Below are 12,892 nucleotides of genomic sequence, written 5' to 3' on the forward strand. Positions count from 1 at the left end.
TTTCTACTCAACAAATGTTTTGCATGTTTTAATTGAGAAAATATCATTGTTTTAAATAAACAAATTTTTCACAAATTGTTTTTAAACAAAGTGAACATTCACAATGATAAAAGGATACTTAGGAGATCCTCAGTGCTCTCCCAAGGGTAGTATGATTTCCAACAGGGTAAGACATTTATTCATATCTCTGGCATGACTGTATCCTCTTCTCCCAGAATATTATTGTGGTTTATCCCACCGAGCAGAGTGCTTGTTGAGGTTATTCACCTCCCCTCCCTTCAGCAGAACAGTGGTCTTCCCTCCTCAGCAGAAGTGTCCTCTTTGGAAGGTTCGGTATTTTGTGGTTGATCCCCAGAATTCCTTCATTTCTTCAGATAGATCCCCAACGGAGTTGTTGGTGTGTTGGGTCTTATCTATGATGATGTTATCCCCTACAGAGATATTGTTGTTTCCTGGTATCTCTGATCCCCTGTAGAGTTTTTGGTGTGGTGGATTTTATCTGTGATGGTTCATCCCCGAGTGGTATGCTTGTTGAGATGTTCACCATTATCCCCTTCAGCGGAAGAGCGATCTTTTCTCCTCAGCAGGTGTGATTTCCTTGGTGAGTTTGGTACTTGGTGTTGGATCACCAGATTCCTTCATATCCCTCAGATGGATTTCCCAGTAGAGTTACTTTTGTGGCAGTTTCTGCCTGTGCAATGAACTTTTTTCCCAGCTGAGACTGATGATTCATCCCTGCAAAGATTTTGTTGTCTCTGATCCCCGGCAGATTGGATATTCTCCGGTGATCCTGGCCTTCTCTTGAGATGTAGTACCGGGTGGTTGATTCCTGGACCTGTGTGTGTTAGATATGTCTGTTTGTCAGCATTCATCATACATAAATCACGCATATACATGCATAATTATAACATTCAGATATTCATGTGGCATTCTTTGCCATATATCGTTGTTTGTTGTCTCCTGCTATTTGGTGATATATACCTCCCCAAGCAGATGTCGGTGTCTGATCTCTCAATATAGAGTCACCCTCATAAGCAGAAAGTGTTTATCCTTTCTTTCATATTCCCCACTGAGTTATATCCTCGTGGACGACGGTTGTTTCCGCTTCCTCCCAACACATATATTGGGATGGGTTCCCCTATTGAGTTATATCCTCATTAGGATGAGTCTTGATTCAGTTTGCCTTTTTGGTTTGATCCTAAATTGGCCTCTTGTGACTGTCTCTGGTGTTTCCCTATGGTAAATGAATAATTGTTCAGTAATAAATAATTATTCACCTTATCCTCAGCGGAGTTTGTGGTTTTCTACCTTTATACCGGTAGTTGTAAATCCTACTTTCTTCCCCTAGCGGAGTTTGTGGTTTTCTACCCTTATACTGGTAGTTGTAAACCTTTTTTCCCCTTTTGCAGAGTTAACCCTTGTGGTTCATCCTAGTTGATGACGGTTACTCTTCCGTGGTTTTCTACCCAGTATCCGGTAGATGTAATCCCCTCTGTGACAGTTATCATTATCCAATATTCGGTATTGATATTCCCTCCTTCTTTTGGATAATTGCTCTGATTAAGCAATTTTATCCTCAGTGGGTCCTCTTTCATTTACCGTTTGTCGGTGATGTTTGTTGCTCCCCTTGATTGGTCATCATTATATACCTAGTTTTGGTATCCCGATGCCTTTCTCTTTTCGGTCGATTTATCCTTTATTAACCCAGTAACCGGTTGTGGATAATCTTCCATGCGAGTATATTATCTATGTTCTGACGGTAATAGATAATATATCTCATGCACTCTTTGGTCGAAGCTTTTGTTCTTCCCCAGTTGAGTAAGATTCGTATCCCTGTTTTGGAATCGAATGTTCATTTCCGTGGTTTTCTACCCAGTATCCGGTAGATGTAATCCCCTCTTTGACGATTATCTTCATCCAGTATTCGATGTTGATATTCCCCCTTTTGCTTGGATAATTGCTTTGATTACGCAATTTATCCCCAGCGAGTCATCTCTCGTCTACCCTGTTGTTGTAGGTAACAATTGTTTTTCTCCTGAATTGGTCATCATTATATACCTAGTTTTGGTATCCCGGTGCCTTTTCTTTTCGGTCGATTTATCCTTTATTAACCCAGTAACCGATTGTGGATAATCTTCCATGCAAGTATATTATCTATGTTCTGACGGTAATAGATAATATATCTCATGCACTTTTTGGTCGAAGCCTTTTGTTCTTCCCCAGTCGAGTAAGATTCGTATCCCCTTTGCGGAATCGAATGTCTATCCTATAATTGAGTTTGCGTTTTGCCCTCTTTTTGGATGATGAGTGTTTTGAGAATATTCCCCAATTCACGCTTTGGTTGGTCGCCTATTATATGCCCAGTAACCGGTATCCCTGGTGTTCCTTCCTTCTGCTCCCTATTATGACTTTGGTCCCCTGTGGAGTCAGATTTTCCTGAGTTGAGATATACCTTTTATGTCTTCCTCAGATGATTTGGTTGATTGATATCTCTCACCCTTATACCGGTCTTAGATATTCATTCTTCCCGAGCTTGTTGTTCTCTCACCCTTATACCGGTGATCAGACCACATGTCTCATTGAGCTTGTTACCCAGTAACCGGTAACACCTCATCCCGCTGCTCCCCCAGGAGAGTCTTTTTTAAGACATCCCTAGCGAAGTCCCTTAGTGGATTGTTTTTGTCCGGATTTTTTATCCGAAGTATCCATTGCGGATAGTTTTGCTGTGTTGGCATATTCCCTAATACATGCAATTTCCCCGGCAGGGATGTTTTGTTCAAATTCTTTCCCCAGCCTGAGTCCGAATTTTTATCCGAAGTATCCATTGCGGTAGTTTTGCTGTGTTGGCATATTCCCCAATACATGCATCTTTGAGTCAACTCGAGTCTTTCCAATGGATTTATTCCCTTTGGAAACTCTTTTCCTAAGTTTCAAGTCGCGACCTGCTCGCGCATTTTTATTTCCTTTTCTTATCCCCATAAGAGTCCTCGGTAGAGTCTCTATCCCATGGAGTGTATTACTCCTATGGATTGTCAATTTCTTCTGATCTTTTCTTCTTTGTGCACATATATCCCCACAGAGTTTGTTTGTTTTTCATACATACATTTGCATTATGAGGTCTCTTAGGGACCAAAATTTGTCTCTTTGTTATTATTTAAGCCCATTCTACCTCGTCGAGACGAAGATTGTAACTTTCACTTCTCCGACTAGAATGACCTTAAATAGGGGCATCTGTAAGACCCCAATTTTGTCCCTAAGATCCCTCATGGCATCATAACATTGCATTGCATAGCCTCAAGGATCATTGAGCATCTTGGCTCCCTTTCCCTTTGGGTAGGGATCTCTTGTGAGTGGTTTGAGATCACCAGGCATGCTTGAATTGTATATCATTGCTTTTATCATTTTGTTTGCTAACCAAAAGCACAAAAATATGTCATTAACAAAAGCTTCAAGAAGATCCTTTGTGCATGAGATGAGGTATTTTTCTTGGGATGAGGACCACATGATTATTATAAGGAGCCTACATGAGCTAGGGTTTCATTTTGAAGCCATTTCACCAAGTGGTAAAGGCCCAAGTTCATCAAGACATTTCAAGGTCATTTGAGGACCAAAAAGTCAACTGTGCAGTCAACTGAGGGCTATGAGGTGGGGGAAATGAGTTGAGACACCTCAATCATGTTCAAATAGGGTCTATTCTTCATTCTAAGCATCCATCTTGAAGATTTAAAGGTCATGGCAAAAGTTACAAAAAATGGAAAATGACCTGTAATTCAAAGTTTCCAAATTTGGCAAGTTTTTGGTCCACATTCAACTTGACTTGTCAATATCAAAGAAGTTTCAAATGGATTTTAGGTGAACATGAAAGTTGTAGATCTTTATCTCCCCTTTCCAAAAAGTTCTAATTCATGACTATATGATGAATGGTTGAGAAGTTATGGTCATTTGATCACAAGGTGTGCATGGAAATTCAAAATGGCCTAACTTTTGATACAATGCTCCAATTTGGTCCATTCTTTTTGCAAAATGCTCCTTATGTGCAAGACATCTCAAATTGACCTCATTTGGCTCAATTATGCAAAGGAATCATGGCTTGTGGTCTCACTATTTCATACATGTTCGTTTTGAAGAAAATATTCACAACTCATTTTTGGCTTAGGCTACAAGCAAATAACACTTCCAGCTTGACCATTGAATGATTTTGTGTGGATTAGAAGCTCAGCATGGGAGATTGCACGTGTAGTATGGCCATGCTAGCCAATTTTGCATTTTTGCAAATTGCTCCAAAACTCCTTAATCTTGATTAACAAATGGAAAGTGTGATTAGCATGGTCATTAACAAGGCATATAAATACCAAAACCCTAATCCTAACTGCATAACAAAACTAATTCAGATTTGAAAATTCAAAACTCCCTCCAATTTCTCTCTCTTCGAATTTTCAATTTCTTCACACAAACACCAAAAATTCTTGCATATTCTTGTTCCTGGTGCTTCATTGAGCAAGATCCATCCATTGATTGGAGTAATTCAGCCAGATTTCATGCAGATCAAGAGCTTGAACATGGCGATGGAAGTTTGAAATTGAAGTGGATTCAAGTGTTTTCAACCATTCATTTTTGCTCAAAGCTTCAAAGGAAGTGTAGTGGAGTAGATCTGGAGTTGTAGAGTGCTTGAGAACACGATTTCAGCAGCCTTCACTTCAAGGTGATTCAAAATTCATCATCTCTTTTTGTTGTTTTCTTGATATAGATGTGTAGATCCTGTTGTGTAGAGCTCGTACATGTGTTTAGAATTGATTTTGGTTAAGTATTGAGCATGTATGATGAACTGAAAGTTTTGATCATGAAAATGTTTCTCTTCGATCCGTGGAATATAGGAAGAATTAGAATGAATTGAGTTGATATTTGAAACCTATGTGGAAGGACGGTTCGAATGGTACCGGTCTTATTGATTTCTGGAAATTTTTGGTTGTCGCCACCTTGCTTGTGGTCGGAGAAGACGACCAGAGACTGTAGCTCCGGCGTCTGTAATTTCTTAGGGTTTTGCCTACGTGTTTGCCATGTGTGCGCCATGTATGCGCTTGCAAATGTGTTTGATTGGATGCCATGCTTTTGACCTTGCCACGCGTTGAGTTGAATGTTGACCGTGCATGCCAACGCGTTTAATGAAACGCGGCGTTTTGATCATTTGAATGTGAGCCGTTTGATTGCCATGCGCGCCATATCTGATGGCTGTGATTATTTCTGATTTGATTTGAATTTTTCTATTTCCCTCCACTTCCATTTATTTTCCAATTTGTTTTGCTCATTTTAGAAAATTTATAAAAAATAGAAAAATGATCCAAATGAGCTCCAATTTTTTTTCATAGTTTTGTTTTGAGGTCTAGCTTTTTATCGTATTAATTTCATGATTTGTTAATGTCTGGTTTGTGATGTGTGAATTTTTGAATCTATGTGGTGCTAATTTGATATATTGTGTTCAATGCTTTGTGAAATCTTCATTGTTGAGCCATTTGATCCCATTTTTTGCAAACTTTTGGCATTGAATCTATGTGGTGCTAATTTGATATATGTGGTGCTAATTTCATGATTTCTCTATCATTGTTTTTGACACATAGAGAAAAGTGTGACAATTTGTGTCACATTTTTGGCATTGAATTGTTGCATTTTTGTTCATCTATCATTTGAACCTTTCTGGATTTGATCTTTTGCATATTGTTTTTTCATGACATAAGGAGTTTGCATAAAAAATCTCAAAGTCATTGCATGAATTTATGTTTTGATTTGAATTTTCTAAATTGGAAGTTCACTTTGTGCACATTTTGTGATCATTGTATAGCATAGGACATTTGAGATATTTGCTTATTGAATTGATGTTGGTCCTTTTGAGGACATTAAATGGAATGTTTGAATGTGCATTATGTGGAATATTGAGTTCTGTTTTGATCATTTGGTTTGGTTTTGAACTTAGTCTTTGTACTAGTGTTTTGTGCATAAACTAATTGTGCTTTGTGTTTCAGGTTTGGACATTTAGCATTGATGGTTGATTTGTTCTCACTTTGTGAGATGCAAATGATTTGAGTTCTAACTTTTGTTTGTTTTGTAGGATTTTTTAAGTGATGTGCTTGAGCTCATGAGTTCATTTGAGTGCTTGAGCATTGTTCATTGAGTTATGTAACTGTGAATGGTTTCTTAGTTGCTTACTTTAGCTCTTGCTTGAGCTTTGGATTGTGGGTGACACACCACTTAGGTAATTATCTTCTTACTTCATGTAGTCTGGAAGTCCTGTCACCTTTTTGGCAGGCATTTTGCTAGCAAGTCCTCCTTCAGAGGCTCTGTTTGTGTTTGTTTACCATTGTGCCAAAGTCCTCCAAGATGAGGCATGTGTTACTTGATAAGACCTCCAAGAGTTGAGGCAATTGACGGATAAAAGGGATTAGTAGCCAATCCCCCGTTATTCAGTGAGTCGTTCTTTATGCTCGCACTACGTGCTGATGCTTCTGAACATGTCCCCAAGATCTTTGTCTAGTGTCTGTCAAGTGGAATAGGATCTCACTTTCTGGATCCCCATGCTTTCTTTGTCATGAGCTCACCCCGGCCAGGGTTAAGAGCATGAGGTCTCATCCTCATTTCTATTTTGATCAGCTTCACCCTAACTTTCAATGTTAGTGGTTAAGAGCTACAGATTACCCATTACAGTTTGGCTTGTTTGTCGAGGTTGATATGACCCCTCTTGACTAAAGCCCACCCATTGTTAGATCCTTTTGTATGTATATAGTGATGATTGTTTACTTGTGAACTTTTGATGTGTGTGTTCTTGAGCTAAGAGTTTCCATTTGAGCTTAATTTGAAGATCATTACCATGTTCGTCCATGTGGAAGATACAAGATACATTGAGGATCTCTTATGAGACTTGTGTGATTGCTTTTGCTTTGTGCTTGCTTATTCCAAAGGATGGGAACCACTTGGATCATCTATATGATCTCAAGAGAGGAACTCCTTGTGTGGTTTCATTTCTTACCTCTCACCTTTTGTTTTTTTCATCTCTCCATCCTAACCCAAGCCAAAACCCTTTTTGTGCAAACATTTGACTTTGTTTTCAACATTAGAAACCTAAGCCTTATGCTTTTGATTTTCAAATTTTCTTTTCATAACACTCATTTTGAATTGAATCTTTAAGTCAACTTTGACCATCTTTTTGTATATACTTCTAATTGGTAAATATAACCCATTCAAATTTCTTTTGTGGTTCCATGTCCACTTTCTTAATCAATTTTTTTCCATAACCTTTAGCTATTAGGTTTGAGTTATCTTTGTGGTAGATGTAATACTCACCTTTTATCCTTAGTGATGGACAATGAGTCTTCCATGCTTATTATAGGGTTAACCCCTCACTAGCATGTTCAAGCTATCCTCACATGGTGGATTTGCGTTTTAGGTTGAGTTTTCTCCCTTTGATAACAAAAGACCTTAAGGATTTTGGACCAATCAATCCACTCATTTGTTTTGAGATTTTTACCCCGAACTACGAGGTTTTGATCCTAATCTTTTCATAAGAGGGTACGTAGCAATGGGTTTATCCATCCAAACACAAAAAATGTAAATAAACTTGTATATTCTCTTCTCATCTCTTCAATCATGTTTGCAAAAATAAATATTTTCACAAAACAAATAACCTTTGCAACAAGTATGAAAAGGGCTCCCTAGGAGTACCTAGGATGTTTTGGGTGCCTAACACCTTCCCATTGCATAACCAACCCCCTTACCCAGATCTCTGTTTCTTTTACTAGCTTTGTTTGTAAAACTTTTAGGTTTTTGTTCGCTTTCTAACCATTCCTTTGGATAAATAGAAGTGCGATGGCGACTCGACTTTGTATGATTTACCTTGGATTTAGTCAATATCTCCAATGGTAACGAATACACCGCTACACTAGTATGATACAAAACAAACCCAATGAAAGAGGGGTAAGGAGGATGCCAAGGTATGATCCCAATGCTAATGCTTATGATGAATTTGCATCAGGGATCTTAGGGTCAAAATTGGGGTCTTACAGCTTCCCCTATTTAAGGACATTCTAACTGAGGAGGCGAAGGTTAAAATCTTCATGTCGACTCAGTAGAATGGGCTTAAATAACAACATAGAAACAAATTTTGGTCCTAAGAGACCTCATGATGCATATGATATGAATGCAAAAGTAAATTCTTTGTGGGGAAATATTTCCACGAAGGAAAAGAAATCAGAGAGACCGAAAGTCCGCAGGAGTATAATGCATTCCATAAGGAAAACTCACTGGGGAGACAGAGACTATAGGGGATAAATGAGTTATGTTTAGGCCAGGCTACAACTTAAACCTTCTGGGGACTCGAGGAATTCCATACAAAAATGGAAAAGACTTATCCGGGGAACAACAACATCCGCAGGGGATACGAGTAAGTCAGGATAAAACTGAAGTACTTGAATCATGCAGGGAAAGCGATTTCACTAAGGAAACATGCACTCAACTCAACTAGGGAAGAAATAAACTTCAACACAGGAGGAGCAGAAATCTATTATCTACTACATGTTACTGGGTGAAGAGATAATAAAGATCTGACAGAGAGGACATCCGTCATCGATTAGGATGAACATATCAAGGATGACTCGCTAGGAAATGCCAGGAGGGAGTATTCATTACCGGTTATTGGGTAAGAATAACCTTGTTGGGGAAAATCACAGAAAAATAGGATTTACAACTACCAGTTACTGGGTAGAAGACCAAAGATGAGAATATCTGTCATCGGTTAGGATGAACATATCAAGGATAAACTCAACATGGAAGAGAATCTGTCATCGGTTAAGATGAACATATCAAGGATAGACTTTCCTGAGGATGTTAAGGAGAATATCCGTCATCGGTTAGGATGAACATATCAAGGATAAACCACTTGAACAAAAAGTAGTAACTACATCTATCGAATGCTGGATAGAAGACCATCAAAGAGAAAATCTGTCACCGATTAGGATGAAAATATCAAGGATAGACTCTGTGAGGGGAGAAAATAGGAATTACATCTATCAGTTACTGGATAGAATACCATCAAAGAGAAAATCCGTCACCGATTAGGATGAACATATCAAGGATAGACTCTACGGGAAAAGTAGGGTTTACAACTACCAGTTACTGGGTAGAATACTACAAAGAGAAGGAAACCCGTCATCGGTTAGGATGAATCATATCAAGGATTTACTCTCTGGGGAGCAAAATAGGGATTACAACTACCTTTTTACTGGGTAGAATACCACAAATGAGAATATTCGTCATCGGTTAAGATGAACATATCAAGGATGGACTCAGGAAGGGTAGAGAAAGACATGTCACCTGTTAGGGTGAACATATAAAGGATATACTTCCTGGGGAATCAGAAACAAAAGGAATCCACTAGGAACTCCAATGCTAGGAAAATAGGGGTACTTATGTCGGGTATTGGGCAAGAAGTAACAAACTGCAAACTAAGAAGAATATTAGCAGTTACTGGGTAATAAACTCTTAGGAGACTCAAAACATCTATCTAGGCATGATCTAGAATGAAACAGTCAATCAAGACTCAACCTAATAAGGATATAACTCAAGGGGAGTGATTCCATCAAGATAAACAACTGGGGAGGAACCTGAAGTAATAATCATCCACGAGGAAATAACTCAGTGGGGAAGAGGAGAAAGGTTAAAGTCTTTCTGCCTAAGGGGCTGACGCTCTACAATTAAGGGAGGATAGGCACTGAGGTTCGTATGGGGATAAAGTACCGCCATAACAGAGAATAAGAATCTGAAATCAAAAAATTAATCAAATATGATGGTGTCGATATGGAATTATGAAACTATATGAATGTATATGTATATGTATATATGATGAGTATGCTGATAAAACGATCACAAAGGATACAAAGGTGTCACAAAGAATTTGAATCATCAGTATAATCCTCGATCAATCCACAAAAAGAGGGAGACAACTGCTGGAGAACAGAGAGATCAACAACCCAAAGGCTCAAATCTAGCTGAGGGAAGAGGAGATCTGCTGAGGAGAGGAATCATTATCAAGTCTGCAGGGAATTTTAGGTCAACACCATATCAAATGGGAGACAACCATATAGAAGATAAACACAAATAGTTGCTCAGAAACCAGGAGGAAACTCTAACTGGGAGCGAGTTGGATGGTGACTGGTTGGGGGAACCAACACGATCTACTGGGGAAAACAACTTACTCTGCTGAAGATCAACCCTGCTGAGGAAATACAAACTCTGTTGGGGAACACAGAAACACTATCGGGGAAATAACACGCCGCAAGGTGCTGAATCAACCAACTCGGTTGGGGAAAAGAATCGGAACTCTGCTAGGGAACAAACACTCTGCAGGGGAACCGGATCAACACAAACAACTAGGGGTACCCAAAGGGTTAACTGCTTGGGGAACCTCTGATGTTTCGCACTTAAGAACTTGCTGCTCTTTGAAGTGCGGTTGACACTTCCTTTTAATTGCTTTGAAAATTTCTTGTTTTTATATGTTTTAAGAAAAAAATGATTTTAAGAAAATTTAAATTTCCAAAATGATCATAGTAAAATTTAAACTATTGGCTGAAGTAAATAAGAGTAGAAAAAATTGGACAAAAGCTCAACTTTATATAATGGGATGGTAGTTTGTAAATGTCAAGACTCCATAGATTTTTACAAAGTTGAAAATGGTAATTTACATGGAAAAGGGTTACATCGAATACAACTGATCCTTAATCATTCTACCAACCCTTGATATCCACTGTGCTCTTGACCTCTATTGGGATTATGAATCAATGTCAACCCTTGTGCTCAACTAAGGTCTTTCCGATATAGATCGATCAACAGACTGCAGTTACTTGTCATAATCCCTAATTTTTGCATAAGTTTCCCCAAGGTGGGGTACTCAACTTATCGGGAATTTTTTTCTGTTTTTATGTCTCTAATTTTTGCCTGGATCGGCCTTTCGGGTTTTCAATCCACCGAGACACTCATTTTTTCCTAAGCCGCCCTTTCGGGTTTTCAACTTAGCGAGTTGTTCTTGTCTTTTTTAGGAAAAGTATTTCTTGACTGCATCTGCGTTCACAGGACGAGTGAACGCTTCACCATCCATAGTTGTAAGAATCAAAGCACCGCCCGAAAAGGCTCTCTTAACAACATATGGGCCTTCATAATTAGGAGTCCATTTGCCCATAGAATTTGGTTTGAATGACAGGATCTTCTTGAGCACAAGGTCACCTTCTCTGAACACACGAGGTTTGGCCTTGTTATCAAAATCTTTCTTCATCCTCTATTGATATAACTGACCATGACACATAGCAGTCAATCTCTTCTCTTTAATCAAATTCAGTTGGTCAAACCTAGTCTGACACCATTCAGCCTCAGTCAAATTGGCTTCCATGAGCACACGCAATGAAGGAATCTCAACCTCTATGGGGAGCACTGCTTCCATACCATATACAAGAGAAAAAAGGGGTTTCCCCTGTTGAAGTGTGGATGGATGTACGATACACGTGTAAAGAAAATGGGAGCATCTCATGCCAATCCTTATACGTGACAACCATATTCTGAATAATCTTCTTAATGTTCTTATTCGCAGCTTCAACAACCCCATTCATCTTGGGTCTGTAGGGAGAATAATTATGATGTGTAATCTTAAAATCTTTGCAAAGAGCTTCCACCATATTGTTATTCAAGTTTGATCCATTATCAGTAATGATCTTATATGGCACACCATAACGGCATATGATTTGATTCTTGATAAACCTTACCACAACTTGCTTGGTTACATTTGCATATGATGTCGCTTCAACCTATTTTATGAAGTAGTCAATTGCCACTAAAATGAAACGATGTCCATTCGAAGCTTTGGGCTCAATCATCCCAATCATATAAATTCCCCGCATGGAGAAGGGCCATGGAGAAGAAATAACATTCAATAGTGTTAGAGGAATATGAATCTTACCAGCATATATTTGACACTTGTGGGACTTCTTCACAAATTTGCAATAGTCAGATTCCATTGTCAGCCAATAGTAACATGCTCGCAACACCTTCTTTGCCATTGCATGTCCATTGGAATGAGTACCAAAGGAACCTTCATGCACTTCAATCTTCAACAAGTCTGCTTCGTGTCTATCCACACATCTGAGCAAAACCATGTCGAAGTTTCTCTTGTACAATATATCAACATTCAAGTAGAAATTACCGGCTAATCTTCTCAAACTCTTCTTATCTTTCAAAGATGCCCCAGACGGGTAAATCTGACTTTGGAGAAAACACTTGATGTCGTACAACTCAATCTTTTTTCCTACATTGGTAGGACTTCAAACAACCAAAGATCCAAGAGAATTGAGTATAATTGAGTGAGAATCGAAGAGATGAATTTTTCGGAAAATTACCTTCAATGTTATGCAGTTCTTGATGTTGCTTGCTCCAAACACGATCTGATCACACTTGAGAAGCTAGCAGGAAGTGATTAAAGAGGTAGCAAGGCTTTAGATCCTGGAGTTCTTGAATCTCCAACAGTTGAGATTCAAACTCAAATGTCAAATTGAAATTTCTCAGGTTTTCCTTTGGAATGAGGGGGTTTCAATGGGTGGAAAAGTTGACGCACAAAGTGTTCTTCAAATGAGCTCAGAGGCCTTCTATTTATAGCCAAAGGGAATGATATTTGCACACTTCAAAATCTGTCCAAAATTGGAAATATGGATGGCACGAGTGCATGGGCATGTAAAGGACCATGATGCAATGAATTAAGGTCCAAAATGATTCCAATTGAGGTCTGAATAAAGCTTGAATGGCAAGGCAATGTGAACTGAAGTTTGTGCAATTGATTCTTTCCAATGATGCAGCCCTGTTAAAGCCA

This window comes from Lathyrus oleraceus, chromosome 6, assembly GCF_024323335.1.
Source record: "Lathyrus oleraceus cultivar Zhongwan6 chromosome 6, CAAS_Psat_ZW6_1.0, whole genome shotgun sequence".
Classification (NCBI taxonomy): domain Eukaryota; kingdom Viridiplantae; phylum Streptophyta; class Magnoliopsida; order Fabales; family Fabaceae; genus Lathyrus; species Lathyrus oleraceus.